The 15,738-nt window shown below is 37.2% G+C and overlaps 1 long non-coding RNA gene across 1 annotated transcript in view; it reads right to left on the bottom strand.

Moving 5' to 3' along the window:
• LOC132356622 (uncharacterized) overlaps nt 1-15,738 on the bottom strand; it is a 356,023-nt gene that overhangs the window by 273,256 nt on the left and 67,029 nt on the right. The window contains exon 3 of the long non-coding RNA XR_009499931.1: nt 12,297-12,418. This is a non-coding gene — a long non-coding RNA (uncharacterized LOC132356622). The remainder of the gene's footprint in view (nt 1-12,296; nt 12,419-15,738) is intronic.

The following is a 15,738-nucleotide window of genomic DNA, read 5'->3' as shown; positions in this document are numbered from 1 at the left end:
TGTCTTATAGTTTCCTGAGTACAGGTCTTTTTCCTCCTTAGGTAGGTTTATTCCTAGGTATTTTATTTTTTTGTTGCAATGGTGAATAGGATTGTTTCCTTAATATCTCTTTCTGATCTTTCATTGTTAGTGTATAGGAATGCAAGAGATTTCTGTGCATTAACTTTGTATCCTGCAACTTTACCAAATTCATTGTTTAGCTCTAGTAGTTTTCTGGTGGCATCTTTAGGATTCTCTATGTATAGTATCATGTCATCTGCAAACAGTGACAGTTTTGCTTCTTCTTTTCCAATTTGTATTCCTCTCATTTCTTTTTCTTCTCTGACTGCTGTGTCTAGGACTTCCAAAACTATGCTGAATAATTGTGGCGAGAGTGGACATCCTTCTCTAGTTCCTGATCTTAGAGGAAATGCTTTCAGTTTTTCACCATTTAGAATGATGTTTGCTGTGGGTTTGTTGTATATGGCCTTTATCATGTTGAGGTAGGTTCCTCCCATCCTCACTTTCTGGAGAGTTTTTATCATAAATGGGTGTTGAATTTTGTCAAAAGCTTTTTCTGTATCTATTGAGATGATCATATGGTTTTTCTTCTTCAATTTGTTAACATGGTGTATCACATTACTTGATTTGCGTATATTGAAGCATCCTTGCATCCCTGGGATAAATCCCACTTGATCATGGTGTATGATCCTTTTAATGTGTTGATGGATTCTGTGTGCTGGTATTTTGTTGAGGATTTTTGCATCTATATTCATCAGTGATATTGGTCTGTAATTTTCTTTTTTTGTAGTATCTTTTTCTGGTTTTGGTATCAGGGTGATGGTGGCCTCATAGAATGAGTTTGGGAGTGTTCCTTCCTCTGCAATTTTTTGGAAGAGTTTGAGAAGGATGGGTGTTAATTCTTCTCTAAATGTTTGATAGAATTCACCTGTGAAGCCATCTGGTCCTGGAGTTTTGTTTCTTGGAAGATGTTTAATCACAGTTTCAATTTCATTACTTGTGATTGGTCTGTTCATATTTTCTATTTCTTACTGGTTCAGTTTTGGAAGGTTATACTGTTCTAAGAATTTGTCCATTTCTTCCAGGTTGTTCATTTTATTGGCATAGAGTTGCTTATAGTAGTCTCTTATGATGCTTTGTATTTCTGCAGTGTCCATTGTAACTTCTCCTTTTTCATTTCTAATTTTATTGATTTGGTCCTCTCCCTCTTTTTCTTGATTGGTCTGGCTAAAGGTTTATCAATTTTGTCTTCTTAAAGAGGCAGCTTTTAGTTTTATTGATATTGGCTGGTTTTTTCTTTACTTCTATTTCATTTGTATCTGGTCTGATCTTTATGATTTCTTTCCTTCTGGTAACTTTGGGTTTTGTTTGTTCTTCTTTCTCTAGTTCCTTTAGGTGTAAGGTTAGATTGTGTATTTGAGATTTTTCTTGTTTCTTGAGGTAGGATTATATTGCTATAAACTTCCCTCTTAGAACTGCATTTGCTGCATCCCATAGGTTTTGGATCGTTGTGTTTTAGTTGTCATTTGTCTCTAGGCATTTTCTGATTTCCTCTTTGATTTCTTCAGTGATCTCTTGGTTGTTTACTAACGTATTGTTTAGCCTCCATGTGTTTGTGTTTTTCACGTTTTTTCCCCCCTGTCATTTATTGCCAATCTCATAGTGCTGTGGTCAGAAAAGATGTTTCATATGATTTCAATTTTCTTAAATTTACCAAGGCTTGATTTGTGACCCAAGATGTGATCTTTCCTAGAGAATGTTCTGTGTGCACTTGAGAAGAAAGTGTAATCTGCTGTTTTCGGATGGAATGTCCTGTAAGTATCAATTAAATCTATCTGGTCTATTGTGTCAGTTAAAGCTTGTGTTTCCTAACTAATTTTTTGTCTGGATGATCTGCACATTGGTGTAAGTGAGGTGTTAAAGTGCCCCACTATTATTGTGTTACTGTTGATTTCCTCTTTTACAGCTGTTAGCAGTTGCCTTATGTATTGGGCTGCTCCTATGTTGGGTGCATATATATTTATAATTGTTATATCTTCTTCTTGGATTGACCCCTTGATCATTATGTAGTGTCCTTCGTGTTTCTTGTAACATTCTTTATTTTAAAGTCTATTTTATCTGATATGAGTATCGCTACTCCAGCTTTCTTTGGATTTCCATTTGCATGGAATATCTTTTTCCATCCCCTCACTTTCATTCTGTATGTGTCCCTAGGTCTGAAGTGGGTCTCTTGAAGACAGCATATATATGCGTCTTGTTGTTGTTTTCATTCAGTGAGCCTGTGTCTTTTGGTTTGAGCATTTAATCCATTCACATTTAAGGTAATTATCAATATGTATGTTCCTATTACCATTTTCTTAATTGTTTTGGGTTTGTTTTTGTAGGTCCTTTTCTTCTCTTGTGTTTCCCACTTAGAGAAGTTCCTTTAGTATTTGTTGAGGAGCAGGTTTGTTGGTGCTGAATTCTTTTAGCTTTTGCGTGTCTGTAAAGCTTTTGACTTCTCCGTCAAATCAGAATGAGATCCTTGCTGGGTAGAATAATCTTGGCTGTAGGTTCTTCCCTTTCATCACTTTAAATATATCGTGCCACTCCTTTCTTGCTTGTAGAGTTTCTGCTGAGAAATCAGCTGTTAACATTATGGGAGTTCGCTTTTATGTTATTTGTCGTTTTTCCCTTGTTGCTTTTAATAATTTTTCTTTGTCTTTAATTTTTGCCAATTTGATTACTAAGTGTCCTGGTGTGTTTCTCCTTGGGTTTTTCCTGTATGGGACTCTCTGCGCTTCCTGGACTTGGGTGGCTCTTTCTTTTCCCATTTTAGGGAAATTTTTGAGTATAATCTCTTCAAATATTTTCTTGGGGCCTTTCTCTCTCTCTTCTCCTTCTGGGAACCCTATAATGCGAATGCTGGTGTGTTTAATGTTGTCCCAGAGGTCTCTTAGGCTGTCTTCATTTCTTTTCATTCTTTTTTTCTTTATTCTGTTCCATGGCAGTGAATTCCACCATTTTGTATTCCAGGTCCCTTATCTGTTCTTCTGCCTCAGTTATTCTGCTATTGATTCCTTCGAGTGTATTTTTCACTTCAGTTATTGTATTGTGCATGTCTGTTTGTTTGTTCTTTAATTCTTCTAGGTGTTTGTTAAACATTTCTTGCATCTTCTCGATCTTTGCCTCCATTCTTTTTCCGAGGTCCTGGATCATCTTCACTAGCATTATTCTGAATTCTTTTTCTGGAAGGTTGCCTATCTCCACTTCATTTAGTTGTTTCTCTGGGGTTTCATGTTGTTCCTTCATCCAGTACATAGTCCTCTGCCTTTTCATTTTGCCTATCTTTCTGTGAATGTGGTTTTCATTCCACGGGCTGCAGGATTGTAGTTCTTCTTGCTTCTGCTGTCTTCTCTCTGGTGGATGAGGCTAAGAGGCTTGCGCAAGCTACCTTGTGGGGGGTACTGGTGGTGGGTAGAACTGGGTGTTGCTCTGGTGGGCAGAGCTCAGTAAAACTTTAATCCACTTCTCTGGTGATGGGTGGGGCTGGGTGCCCTCCTTGTTGGTTGTTTGGCCTGAGGCTACCCAGCACTGGAGTTACAGGCCCTTTGGTGGGGCTAATGGCAGACTCTGGGAGGCCTCACGCCAAGGAGTACTTCCCAGAACTTCTGCTGCCAGTGTCCTTGTCCTCACGGTGAGACAGAGCCACCCCCAGCCTCTGCAGGAGTGTCTCCAACACTAGCAGGTAGGTCTGATTCAGTCTCCTATGGGGTCACTGCTCTTTCCCCATGGGTCCTCATGTGCACACTACTTTGTGTGTGCCCTCCAAGAGTGGAGTCTCTGTTTCCTCCAGACCTGTCAAAGACCTGCAGTCAAATCCCGCTAGCCTTCAAAGTCTGATTCTCCGGGAATTCCTCCTCCCGTTGCCGGACCCCCCAGGTTGGGAAGCCTGACGTGGGGCTCAGAACCTTTCCTCCAGTGGGTGGACTTCTGTGGTATAAGTGTTCTCCAGTTTGTGAGTCACCCATCCAGTGGTTATGTGATTTGATTTTATTGTGATTGGGCCCCTCCTACTGTCTCATTGCAGTTTCTCCTTTGTCTTTGGATGTCGGGTACTTTTTTCGTGAGTTCCACTGTCTTCCTTTCAATTGTTGTTCAGCAGTTAGTTGTGATTCTGGTGCTCTCGCAAGAGGGATTGAGCACACATCCTTCTACTCTGCCATCTTAACTGAATCCTCTATCAACAATTTTCAAATGGAACCAGTCAACTTGGAAAATCTATGGGAAAGTTCAGTCCTTGTCCTTCCAGTGCTCGATGAATAAAGACCCTTCTCATGAGGTTTGTGTCTTCACAGTCTAATGAGTGAATGCTCCTTTGGATTTTTTTAATGCGTATTTTTAGCTACTTTCCTCCAACTTTAAATACTTTGATTATGCTATCTTCTGTCCAAATCATAGACAGTTATCAAGGATGGGCTGATTTCCAGCTTTTCCGTGGCCTCTTCAACTAGCGGAGCCAATAACATTAATGCTTTCAGAACCTGAGTTGACTGCTATATATCTATGTTTCTTTTGCTGTTCTTGTATATTCTTTAGCTCTTCAACAAGATTACAAACTCATTGAGGACAGATATTTCTCATCTATTCACACCAGTTTACCACACTCATAGGTTTATCAGTCAGGTTAGATCTAAATTTCATCTGCAGTGCTCATTCTCTTTGGGATTTAAGCTCAATTACTTAAGTTCTCTGTGTCTAAATTTCCTCATCTGTAAAATGGAGATGGTTATAAATGTCTACCTCCAAAGGAATTTGTGAGGAAGAAATTAAGTAACTTATACAGTAAAATTATTAAAGTGCATATAGATAATATTTTGTCAATAAATGTAATTGGTAATTATGAGATATAAGGAAGTACAATAAACTGATCTACTTGCTTATTGTAAAATTCAGAGATCATACTGTACAATATAAATTGTTAATTTTAGGAAGGAACATTTTAATATTCTTTTTATAACAAATTTCTGCATAAAGAATATATATTTAAAAGATTTCATATTCAGAATTCTAATACCACTATTGTTATGCACTATTAAACCCGGAAATTAACCCATGGCTTTGTAATAAATAAAAGACATTCAGTAAATATGCCTACAGTTGAGGGAATATGTATTTTTTTCATAATAAAAAAATTACCTATTACAATTAACACTAAATATTTATAAATGTAGAGGAGAATCTAATTTGAATATATAAGTAAGTGATAGAATATTTATACAGTAAATATGGAATATAAATTTTAGTTTATTAAGTTATTTTGAAAGCCTTAGGAAAGTGACAAATGCTAGTGATAAAAGGAATGAAGCTTGATTAATAAAGAAATAGGATTTATAAAGAAAAATAACATCATTCCTTTATATATTCTCTTCAATTAATTTCATAGAAGCTTAAAGATATGTCATTACCATCCTTCACAAAACACTGAAATAAATATATTCAACAGCATTCACATGCTAAACCAGAAAGGCATCTAATTGCATCTTAATTTTATAGTATTTGGAGAGTTTGATTAATATTTCCAATCTAAGTTGAACCAATTTATAGTTAAATTAGCTTGTTCTCTGGATGATTCCTAGGGGTTTCACATTTGCTTGATTTAAAGACAAATATTCTAAAATGAGGTGAGGGTATTCATTTCTACAATACAACTTAGTACCGTAGGATTTAGTATAAATAAACTATTTCCTGTCTAACATGTTTTATTTAAGTGACACAAAATTAATCATGGTGCATAATTATGACAGTAGAATAGGCACAATTTTTTTTTATATTTGTTTTGGTTTTTGCTTAATTGCTTAGCTTGCCTTAGGTTTTTGTCTAAATGTAAATGCTAAGCAAAGGAGGGTGCATTCGAATGTGAGCGATAGGACAGTGTGGATTAGCTGCAGATGTGAGATTGAGTTGATGGCGGTTAGTAATGAGACACATTTGGGTCCCTCATTTTTCTTAATCTGTTCTCAATATGCCCAAGATTAAGCACCTCCTCATACATGGTAGAATTATGTCTATGTACTAACTTTGCTAATTGTAAGACCAATGTTCTTTCCACACATATAATAAAGACAATTAATGTACTTAAACAGTCCCATAGTAGTATATATAATCCTAATATGAGTTATTTTGTAAGAGAAATAAGATTATTTTGCATCGAGCCAAATTTCATGATACTACCAAAATTCTTACCAGGGTTTTTCTGTTACATGAGTATAAATATTAGCCCTGGATGCTGGTGAAGGTTGTACAACAGTGTGAATGTACTTAATGCCACTGATCTATACACTTAAAAATGGTTAAAATGGCAAATTTTATGTTATATATATTTTCTTACAATTAAAATATTACTACTATACTTACTGACTATATTTCTGATCCTTCTCATTATATAAGTTACAAATTTTAAATATTCTGCATTAGGCTTGATATTATTTGACTTTAATTTGTTACTTTGCATTATGATATATGATAGGCTCAATGGAAAACTAAGGAAATTTGTTAAATCTACTAATATATTTATTGCAGATAAAAGCAAAATATCAGAGGGGCTCAACATTAGATGTATACATCATTTGAATTAAATTAATACTATGCGATTTTGGATACCTTTTTTTTTTTTAAATAAGTTTTATATTTTGTTCCATTCAATTTGGTTGTAATCTTAGCTCTTTTAAATGCCAAATTAGAAAGAAATAGATGCTGAGATTTCTATAAGAGCATTATCAAGATCTACCACTGACAGGCATGTTCCAGTAGAGATTGTTATCCTACTCCTATAGAAAACATTTAGCTGTTTTTTTATTATTATTATGCAAGAGTGTTTCCTTTTGAAAAATTATTTTTCATGAAAGTGATATTTCACCATGAATTAGGAAACCTCATTTGGGGGTAAGTCTATATACCTGGTTAAGTAGCAATGGACCAACTTTGGAGCAGTCCCTGACATGTTCCTTATTGGCATCATGTTAGCTGACAGGATGAACATACTCAGATCATACAGGTCTACCTTATTTTATTGTGCTTCCCTTTATTTCACTTCATCAGTATTGTGGTGGGGTTTTTTTGTTGTTGTTTTTTGCTTTTTGTTTTTTTAAATTGAAGGTTTGTGGCAACCCTGCCTCAACAAGTGTATTGCACTATTTTTCCAACAGTATTTACTCACTTCATCTCTATGTGTCACATTTTGTTAATTCTTGCAATATTTCAAACTTTTTCATTATTATTGTAGTTGCCATGGTGATACGTGATCAGTGATTTTTGATGTTACTATTGTAATTGGGGGCATGATGAACTGTGCCCAACGTAGATGGCAAACTTAATCGGTAAATGTTGTATGTGTTCAGACTGTTCCACCAACCGACCTTTTCCCCTGTCTCTCTCAGACCTTTTCCTCAGACCTCCCTATTCCCTGAGACACACCAATTTGAACTCAGGCCAATTAGCAAACGTACAATGGCCTCGAAGTGTTCAAGTAAGAGGAAGTGTTGCATGTCCCTCGCTTTAAATCAAAAGCTAGAAATGGTTAAGCTTAGAGAGGAAGGCGTGTCAAAAACCAAGGCAGGAGAAAGCTAAGCCTCTCATGCCAAACAGTTAGCCAAGTTGTGAAAGCAAAGGAAATGTTCTTGAAGAAAATCAAAATTGCTGCTCCAGTGAACACATGCACCATTAGAAAGCGAAAGAGCCTTATCGCTGATGTGGAGAAAGTTCGAGTGGTCTGGATAGATCAGACCAAACACAACATTCCCTTAAGCCAAAGCCTAATCCAGGGCAAGGCACTAAGTCTCCTCAGTTTTATGAAGGCTGAGAGAGGTGAGGAAGCTGCAGAAAAAAAGTGTGAAGCCAGCAGAGGTTGGTTCATGAGGTTGAAGGAAAGAAGCCAAATTTGTAAAATCGAAGTATTATACAAGGCGAAGCAGCAAGTGGTGATGCAGAAGCTTCACCAAGTTACCCAGAAGATCTAACTCAGATAAATAATGAAGGCGGCCACACTAAATCACAGATTTTCGATTTACATAAAACAGCCTTCTATTGGAAGAAGATGACATCTCGGCCTTTCATAGCTAGAGAGTGCAAGTCAACACCAAGCTTCAAAGTTTCAAAGGACAGGCTGACTCTCTTGTTAGGGGCTAATGCAGCTGATGACTAAAAGTTGAAGCCAATGCCCATTTGAAAATCCTAGAGCCCTTAAGAATTATGCTAAATCAACCCTGCCTGTGCTCTATAAATGGAACAATAAGGCATGGATGACATCACATCTTTTTACAATATGGTTTACTGAATATCTTAGGCCCACTGTTTAGACCTACTGCTCAGACCAAAAGGTTCCTTTCAAAATATTACTGCTCGGTGACAATGCACTTGGACACCCAAGAGCTCTGATGGAGACACACGATGAGATGAAAGTGGTTGTCGTGCCTGCTGACACAGCACCCATCCTGCAGCCCGTGGATCAAGGAGTCATTTTCGACTTTCAAGTCTTATTATTGAAGAAATGCATTTTCTAAGGCTATACCTGCCAAAGATAGTGATTATTCTGATGGATTTGGGCAAATTCAATGGAAAACCTGGAAAGGATTCACCATTCTAGATGCCATTAAGAACATCTGTGGGGGTTTCCCTGGTGGCGCAGCGGTTGAGAATCTGCCTACCAATGCAGGGGACACGGTTTCGAGCCCTGGTCTGGGAAGATCCCACATGCTGCGGAGCAACTAGGCCCACGAGCCACAACTACTGAGCCTGCACGTCTGGAGCCTGTGCTCCGCAACAAGAGAGGCCGCGACAGTGAGAGGCCCGCGCACCGCGATGAAGAGTGGCCCCCGCTCGCCGCAACTAGAGAAAGCCCTCACACAGAAACAAAGACCCAACACAGCCAAAAATAAATAAATAAATTAAAAAAAAAAAAAAGAACATCTGTGATTCATGGGAAGAGGTCAAAATATTAACATACACAGGAGTTTGGAAGAAGTTGATTCCAAGCCGCACAGATTGAGGGGTTCAGTTCTTGAGGGGTTCAAGCCTTGAGTGGAGGAAGTAACTGCAGATGTGGTGGAAATAGCGAGAGAACTAGAATTAGAAATGGACCCTGAAGAGGTGACTGAATTGCTGCAATATCATGGTAAAACTTGAACAGATGAAGAGTTGCTACTTATGGATGAGCAAAGAAAGTGGTTTCCTGAGATGAAATTTACTCCTGAAGATGCGGTGAAGATTACTGAAATAACAACAAAGGATTTAGAATTTTCCATAAACTTAGTTGAGAAAGTGTCAGAAGGTTTTGAGAGGACTGACTGCAATTTTGAAAGAAGTTCTACTGTGGGTAAAATGCTGTCAAACAGCATTGCCTGCTACTGAGAAATCTTTTGTGAAAGGAAGAGTCAATAGATGTTGCAAATTCATCGTTGTGTTTTTTTAGGAAATTGCCACAAATGCCTCACCCTTCAGCAACCATTACCCTGATCAGTCAGCAGCCATCTACATCATGGCAAGACCCTCCACCAACAAAAAATTAAGACTCTCTGAAGGCTTAGATGATGGTTAGCATTTTTTTAGCTATAAAGTACTTTTAAATTAAGGTATGTTTATTTAGACCTAATGCTATGGCACACTTAATTAGACTACACTATAGTGTAAATATAACTTTTATATGCACTGGCAAACCAAAAAAAACTGTGACTCTCTTTATTGTGATATTTGCTTTATTGCAGTGGTCTGGCACCAAACCCATAATATGTCTGAGGTATGCCTGTATAAGCAATCACCCATACCACCCGCAAGCCCTGAAAGAAACTTAGATAACAAAGACTTTAATTTTGATAGGAAGGAAATTAGTGCTTTCTGTTGTTACTGCATAATAAAATGGCATATTTTTTTCTTCTTCTTTGACTGTCTTTCTTGACACCTCTTTTTCTTTCCATCTTCTTTTTTCATCTTCGAGGCAGCTCAATTTATTTCATGTTATTTATTTTATATAGTGTAAAGTTATTTGGGAACTCAATACCCCAATGATACAATATGAAATAGCAGAATGTTTGGTAGCACAATATTTGATGTACTGAGAAGCCAGAAGAATTGACAGGATGTACTGGGACTCAACTGTGAATAGGATTAATTTTTTATCTCCTTGGATTATATTCCAATATCATGCTAAAATATCAACCTCTAATTAAACAGAAAAGTCATCTATACTGAGACAGGGACTGAGGTGGGGAAAGGAAAGGACTACATTCTCATATGTCACTCATTACCAAGAAAATGAACAACCAAGGCACAGACAGAGAGGAAATATTTGCAAAAGATACCTTTGATAAAGTACTTTTATCCAAATATATATTGTACAAGGAACTCTTAAAATTCAACCATTAAGAAAACAATCCAATTAAAAAATGAGCAAAAGACCTTAACTGACACCTTACTGAAGATACACAGATGGCAAATAAGCATATGAAAGGATGCTCCACATCACATGTCATTAAGGAACTGCAAACTAGAACAGTGAAATACTGCTAAACATCTATCAGAAAGGCCAGATTCCAGAATACTGACAACAGCGATTGCTGGTATTGATATGGAGCAACAGGAATCCTTATTCATTGCTGTTTGGAATGCAAAATTGTATAGCCATGTTGGAAGACAGTTTGTCAAGTTTTTTACAAAACGACACATATCCACAGCATAATATCCATAAACATCTCCTTCGTATTTACCAAAGGAGTTGAAAATATATCCACACAAAAACCTGCACACGGATGTTTATAGCAGCTTTATTCATAATTGCCAAACCTTAGAAGCAACCAAAATGTCCTCCAGTCTGTGACTGGATAAATAAACTGTACTATATCCAGATAATAGAATATCATTCAGCACTAAAGAGAAATGAGCTATCAAGCCAGGTAAAGACATAGAGGAAACTTAAATGCATACTGCTAAGTGAAAGAAGCCAATCTGAAAAAGGCTATATATAGTATAATTATTTCTATATGGCATTCTGGAAAACATAAAACTATGGAGACAATAAAAAGATCAGTGGTTGCCAGGGATAGGCGGGAGGAATGAATAGATGGAGCACAACGAAACTAATCAGTATACTACTAAAAGGATGGGTCCATGTCATTGTATGTTTTTCCAAACCCAGAGAACGTCCAACACCAAGAGTGAAGTGTAATGTAAACTATGGGCTTGGGTGATTATGATGTGTCAATGTAGGTTCACCACCTGTAATACATGTGCCATGCTGGCAGGAGATGTTGATACTGGCAAAGGTTATACACGTGCGGGGGCAGGAGGTATATGAGAACTCTGCATACTTCCTGCTCAATTTTGCTGTGAACTTAAAACTTCTCTAAAAAATAAAATCTATTTAAAAAAAAATAACAGTATCGCAACTTCACAACTAGTTTATATGAAGCGTTTCACATTATTTAAGTTATTCTGATTGATTTTACATCTGTTGCTCTGGGAAAAATTAGTTTAATGGGAAAATTTTTTGGATTAAGTACTTAATCATCAAAATTATATTTTGTAACAATGTGAAAGATCTGTGGACGTTAGGATCATCTAGAACAGTATTTGAGACTTTCTGTGCAACATGATTTTTAGCACCACATGCAAATGATTTCACCTTTGTGCCCATCAGTTTACCAACATATAGTATGGAGAACAGAAGAGCTCCTCAGATTTGTGAGAAGGATACGAGGAGACAAAAAGGCAGCCAACATAGAGGCTGGCTCAAAACAGGCATTAAGAAATATCAATTACCTGCTAACTTTGTCTCCAAAATCTACTAATTAGGCAGTGAAACTTTTCTTATTTCAAACTGTATTTTGACATTTGGGTTTCTAAATTTTTTCTCCTAGTTGGAAAGTTAGCAGAACCCTACAGTTATCAGTAAAACAAAAACCTTTACCCAGCACAGTTGAAGGGTAGAGTGTGTACTGCAGTAATTCTTTTACTAAAATTAATATTGTTATTTATGCAGTTAAACTTTTTAACCAGTGATATTCCAGTAACTTACTGAGTGATCTGTCAGTTGTTTTTTAACTTTATTTTTCAACAGAACGTTCTGAAAGGGGTTTTAAATAAATATAAAATTATGTGTCTCTCAGGGTTTTTTGGAACACGTTGAGAGGCAAAACTAAATTTCCACATGTACGAGACTTTACAAATTCACTGAGAATTCCACAATGCTAGATGTTATTGAATTAAAGTTGGATTAGAAATGTAAAAAGAGAGAGAAAGTTGTGAAAATTATGTGTCAGTCTTACCTGGTAACTAACTGTTCAAGCAGTAAAAACAGGACGAATCTTAAGTTGCTCTTCAAGCTCTAAGGTAAATAAGAAAATCCTCCAAATCTGCTGAGTTACAAAGCAGAAAGTGCCAAATGTCCCTGAAAAGTTAAATACAAATGAGTTAGCTAGGTACCCACTAGAATGCATAGGCCACACCTCCTCACACAGATTTTGTTATCTTGCAGGTGGCAAATTTCTTGTTTAGCTACTGTTACATACAGATTGTGATTGGCCTTTTCCTGGAAAGTTCTTACATAGTTCATTTCACTTAATTCCTTTACTAGTATGTAATTAAAGATGTTTGTATAATTGCTTTATGAAAGTCTTCCACAGTGTCTTCCAAAACTGTTTGGTTTTATTTCCTGAAGATGATAGATAACTAAATTTTGGATGTAGTCATGTATTTTAATTGCCTCACACTTTGTCTTTGGTGTCACTATAGTGCCAACCAAATACTCCATTATTTGAAAATTTTTCATCATTTAAAATCACTATTAATATTTCAAATAAGACTTTAGAAATATTTCTTTATAATGAGACAACATTAAAAGTATTGGAAATGCTACATAAAAATATTGTAACATATTTTCTACTTAATTTATATGGATTAAAATCTAGTGGATAATTTGGAGACTGAAAATAAGAAATCATAACATTTTGTATTATTTTGTTTACTCTTCTGTTTCTTCATATTTAAATTTGATTGCCAATTTTAATTTTGAAAATATGAATTTCTGTTTTAGAATAGCTGCATATGACCATGAAAACCATACATCACTTACATTTAAAAACAGAACGTGTATGTCTTCTTCTCAAACATAACTCTGAATTTCAAATTTCTATTAAAACACTTTCTTTAGTAGACCACTGGGTAATTTTAAAACATCTCATCTTTAAATTTCAGTTCACTACCTGCCAACTTTACTCTTTCTGAACTCATAACTTTTATGAATGCTGAAAACTTTACTGCCCACTCTGAGTATATTATTTCCTGCATATTTACTTATTGCCATTTTATTTCTGTCAGAAAAATTCATACTCTCTACATCAATTTCTACTTGCTCATTACCTTCACATTATAACAAAATATGTAACCCATATTTGATACTGTTTTGATTATTACCATTTAATGTAAAAACAATAAAAACTGACCACTTTCTAAGTTTCTTACAGTGAAGTAGAGAAAGAAAATCTCAGTTAGAGTGAAGTGGGAACTTGGAGGAAGGATGATAGGAGTCAGCAGGACTTGAGAGAGGGTTAGAGTATTTGTGGGAACTTGACATACACAGAAGGAGGAAGCAGTACTCCAATTACGTAAAGGGGCGAATCCAAAGGAATAGAAGCATAAACTAATATGGCAGGTTCAGAGAACAGCAAACTTCAGTGTAGCTGGAATGGAGAGAAATATATTGAATACCAAGCTAGGCCAATGGGCATAAAATGATCTCAAGGAGAGTCTGTATGTTATGCACAGGCATTTAGATTCATCCTGATTAATGGGAAACTATTTTGAATTGGAATATGACCTTGTCAGAATGTCAGCTTGCTCACTCCCTCTTGTGAGAGCACTGGAATCACAACTACCTGCTGAACAACCATTGAAAGGAAGACACTGGAGCTCACCAAAAAAGATACCCCACATCCAAAGACAAAGGAGAAGCTGCAATGAGACAGTAGGAGGGGCCCAATCACAATAAAATCAAATCCCATAACCGCTGGGTGGCTGACTCACAAACTGGAGAACACTTATACCACAGAAGTCCACCCACTGGAGGGAAGGTTCTGAGCCCCACATCAGGCTTCCCAATCTGGGGGGTCCAGCAACAGGAGGAGGAATTCTGGAGAATCAGACTTTGAAGGCTAGCGGGATTTGACTGCAGGTATTCGACAGGTCTGGAGGAAACAGAGATTCCACCCTTGGAGGGCACACACAAAGTAATGTGCACATCAGGACCCAGGGGACAGAGCAGAGACCCCATAGGAGACTGAGCCAGACCTACCTGCTAGTGTTGGAGGGTCTCCTGCAGAGGCAGCGGGTGGCTGTGGCTCACCGTGGGGATAAGGACACTGGCTCTTTGGTGTGAGCCCTCCCAGAGTCCGCCATTAGCCCCACCAAAGGGCCTGTAGGCTCCAGTGCTGGGTTGCCTCAGGCCAAACAACCAACAGGGAGGGAACTCAGCCCCACCCATCAGCAGACAAGCAGATTAAAATTTTACTGAGCTCTGCCCACAGAGCAACACCCAGCTCTACCCACCACCAGTCCCTCCCATCAGGAAGCTTGCGCAAGCCTCTTAGATAGCCTCATCCACCAGAGAGAAGACAGCAGAAGCAAGAAGAACTACAATCCTGCAGCCTCTGGAACGAAAACCACATTCACAGAAAGATAGACAAAATGAAAAGGCAGAGGACTATGTACTGGACGAAGGAACAAGATGAAACCCCAGAGAAACAACTAAATGAAGTGGAGATAGGCAACCTTCCAGAAAAAGAATTCAGAATAATGCTAGTGAAGATGATCCAGGACCTCAGAAAAAGAATGGAGGCAAAGATTGAGAAGATGCAAGAAATGTTTAACAAAGACCTAGAAGAATTAAAGAAAAAAGACCTAGAAGAATTAAAGAACAAACAAACAGGCATGAACAATACAATAACTGAAATGAAAAATACACTCGAAGGAATCAATAGCAGAATAACTATTTATTCTAACTAACTATTCAGATAAGGGACCTGGAAGACAGAATGGTGGAATTCATTGCCGTGGAAAAGAATAAAGAAAAAAAGAATGAAAAGAAATGAAGACAGCCTAAGAGACCTCTGGGACAACATTAAACACACGAGCATTTGCATTATAGGGTTCCCAGAAGGAGAAGAGAGAGAGAAAGGTCCCGAGAAAGTATCTGAAGATATTATAGTCAAAAACTTCCCTAAAATGGGAAAAGGAATAGCCACCCAAGTCCAGGAAGTGCAGAGAGTCCCATACAGGATAAACCCAAGGAGAAGCACACCGAGACACACAGTCATCAAACTGACAAAAATTAAAGACAAAGAAAAATTATTAAAAGCAACAAGGGAAAAACGACAAATAACATAAAAGGGAACTCCCATAAGGTTAACAGCTGATTTCTCAGCAGAAACTCTACAAGCAAGAAGGGAATGGCACAATATATTTAAAGTGATGAGAGGGAGAACGTACAACCAAGATTACTCTAACCAGCAAGGATCTCATTCAGATTTGACGGGGAAATCAAAAGCTTTACAGACAAGCAAAAGCTAACAGAATTCAGCAACACCAAACCTGCTCCTCAACAAACGCTAAAGGAACTTCTCTAAGTGGGAAACACAAGAGAAGAAAAGGACCTACAAAAACAAACCCATAAAACTAAGAAAATGGTAATAGGAACATACATATCGATAGTTA

Source organism: Balaenoptera ricei, chromosome 21, assembly GCF_028023285.1.
Source record: "Balaenoptera ricei isolate mBalRic1 chromosome 21, mBalRic1.hap2, whole genome shotgun sequence".
Classification (NCBI taxonomy): domain Eukaryota; kingdom Metazoa; phylum Chordata; class Mammalia; order Artiodactyla; family Balaenopteridae; genus Balaenoptera; species Balaenoptera ricei.
This window is presented reverse-complemented; position numbering and strand designations above follow the sequence as displayed.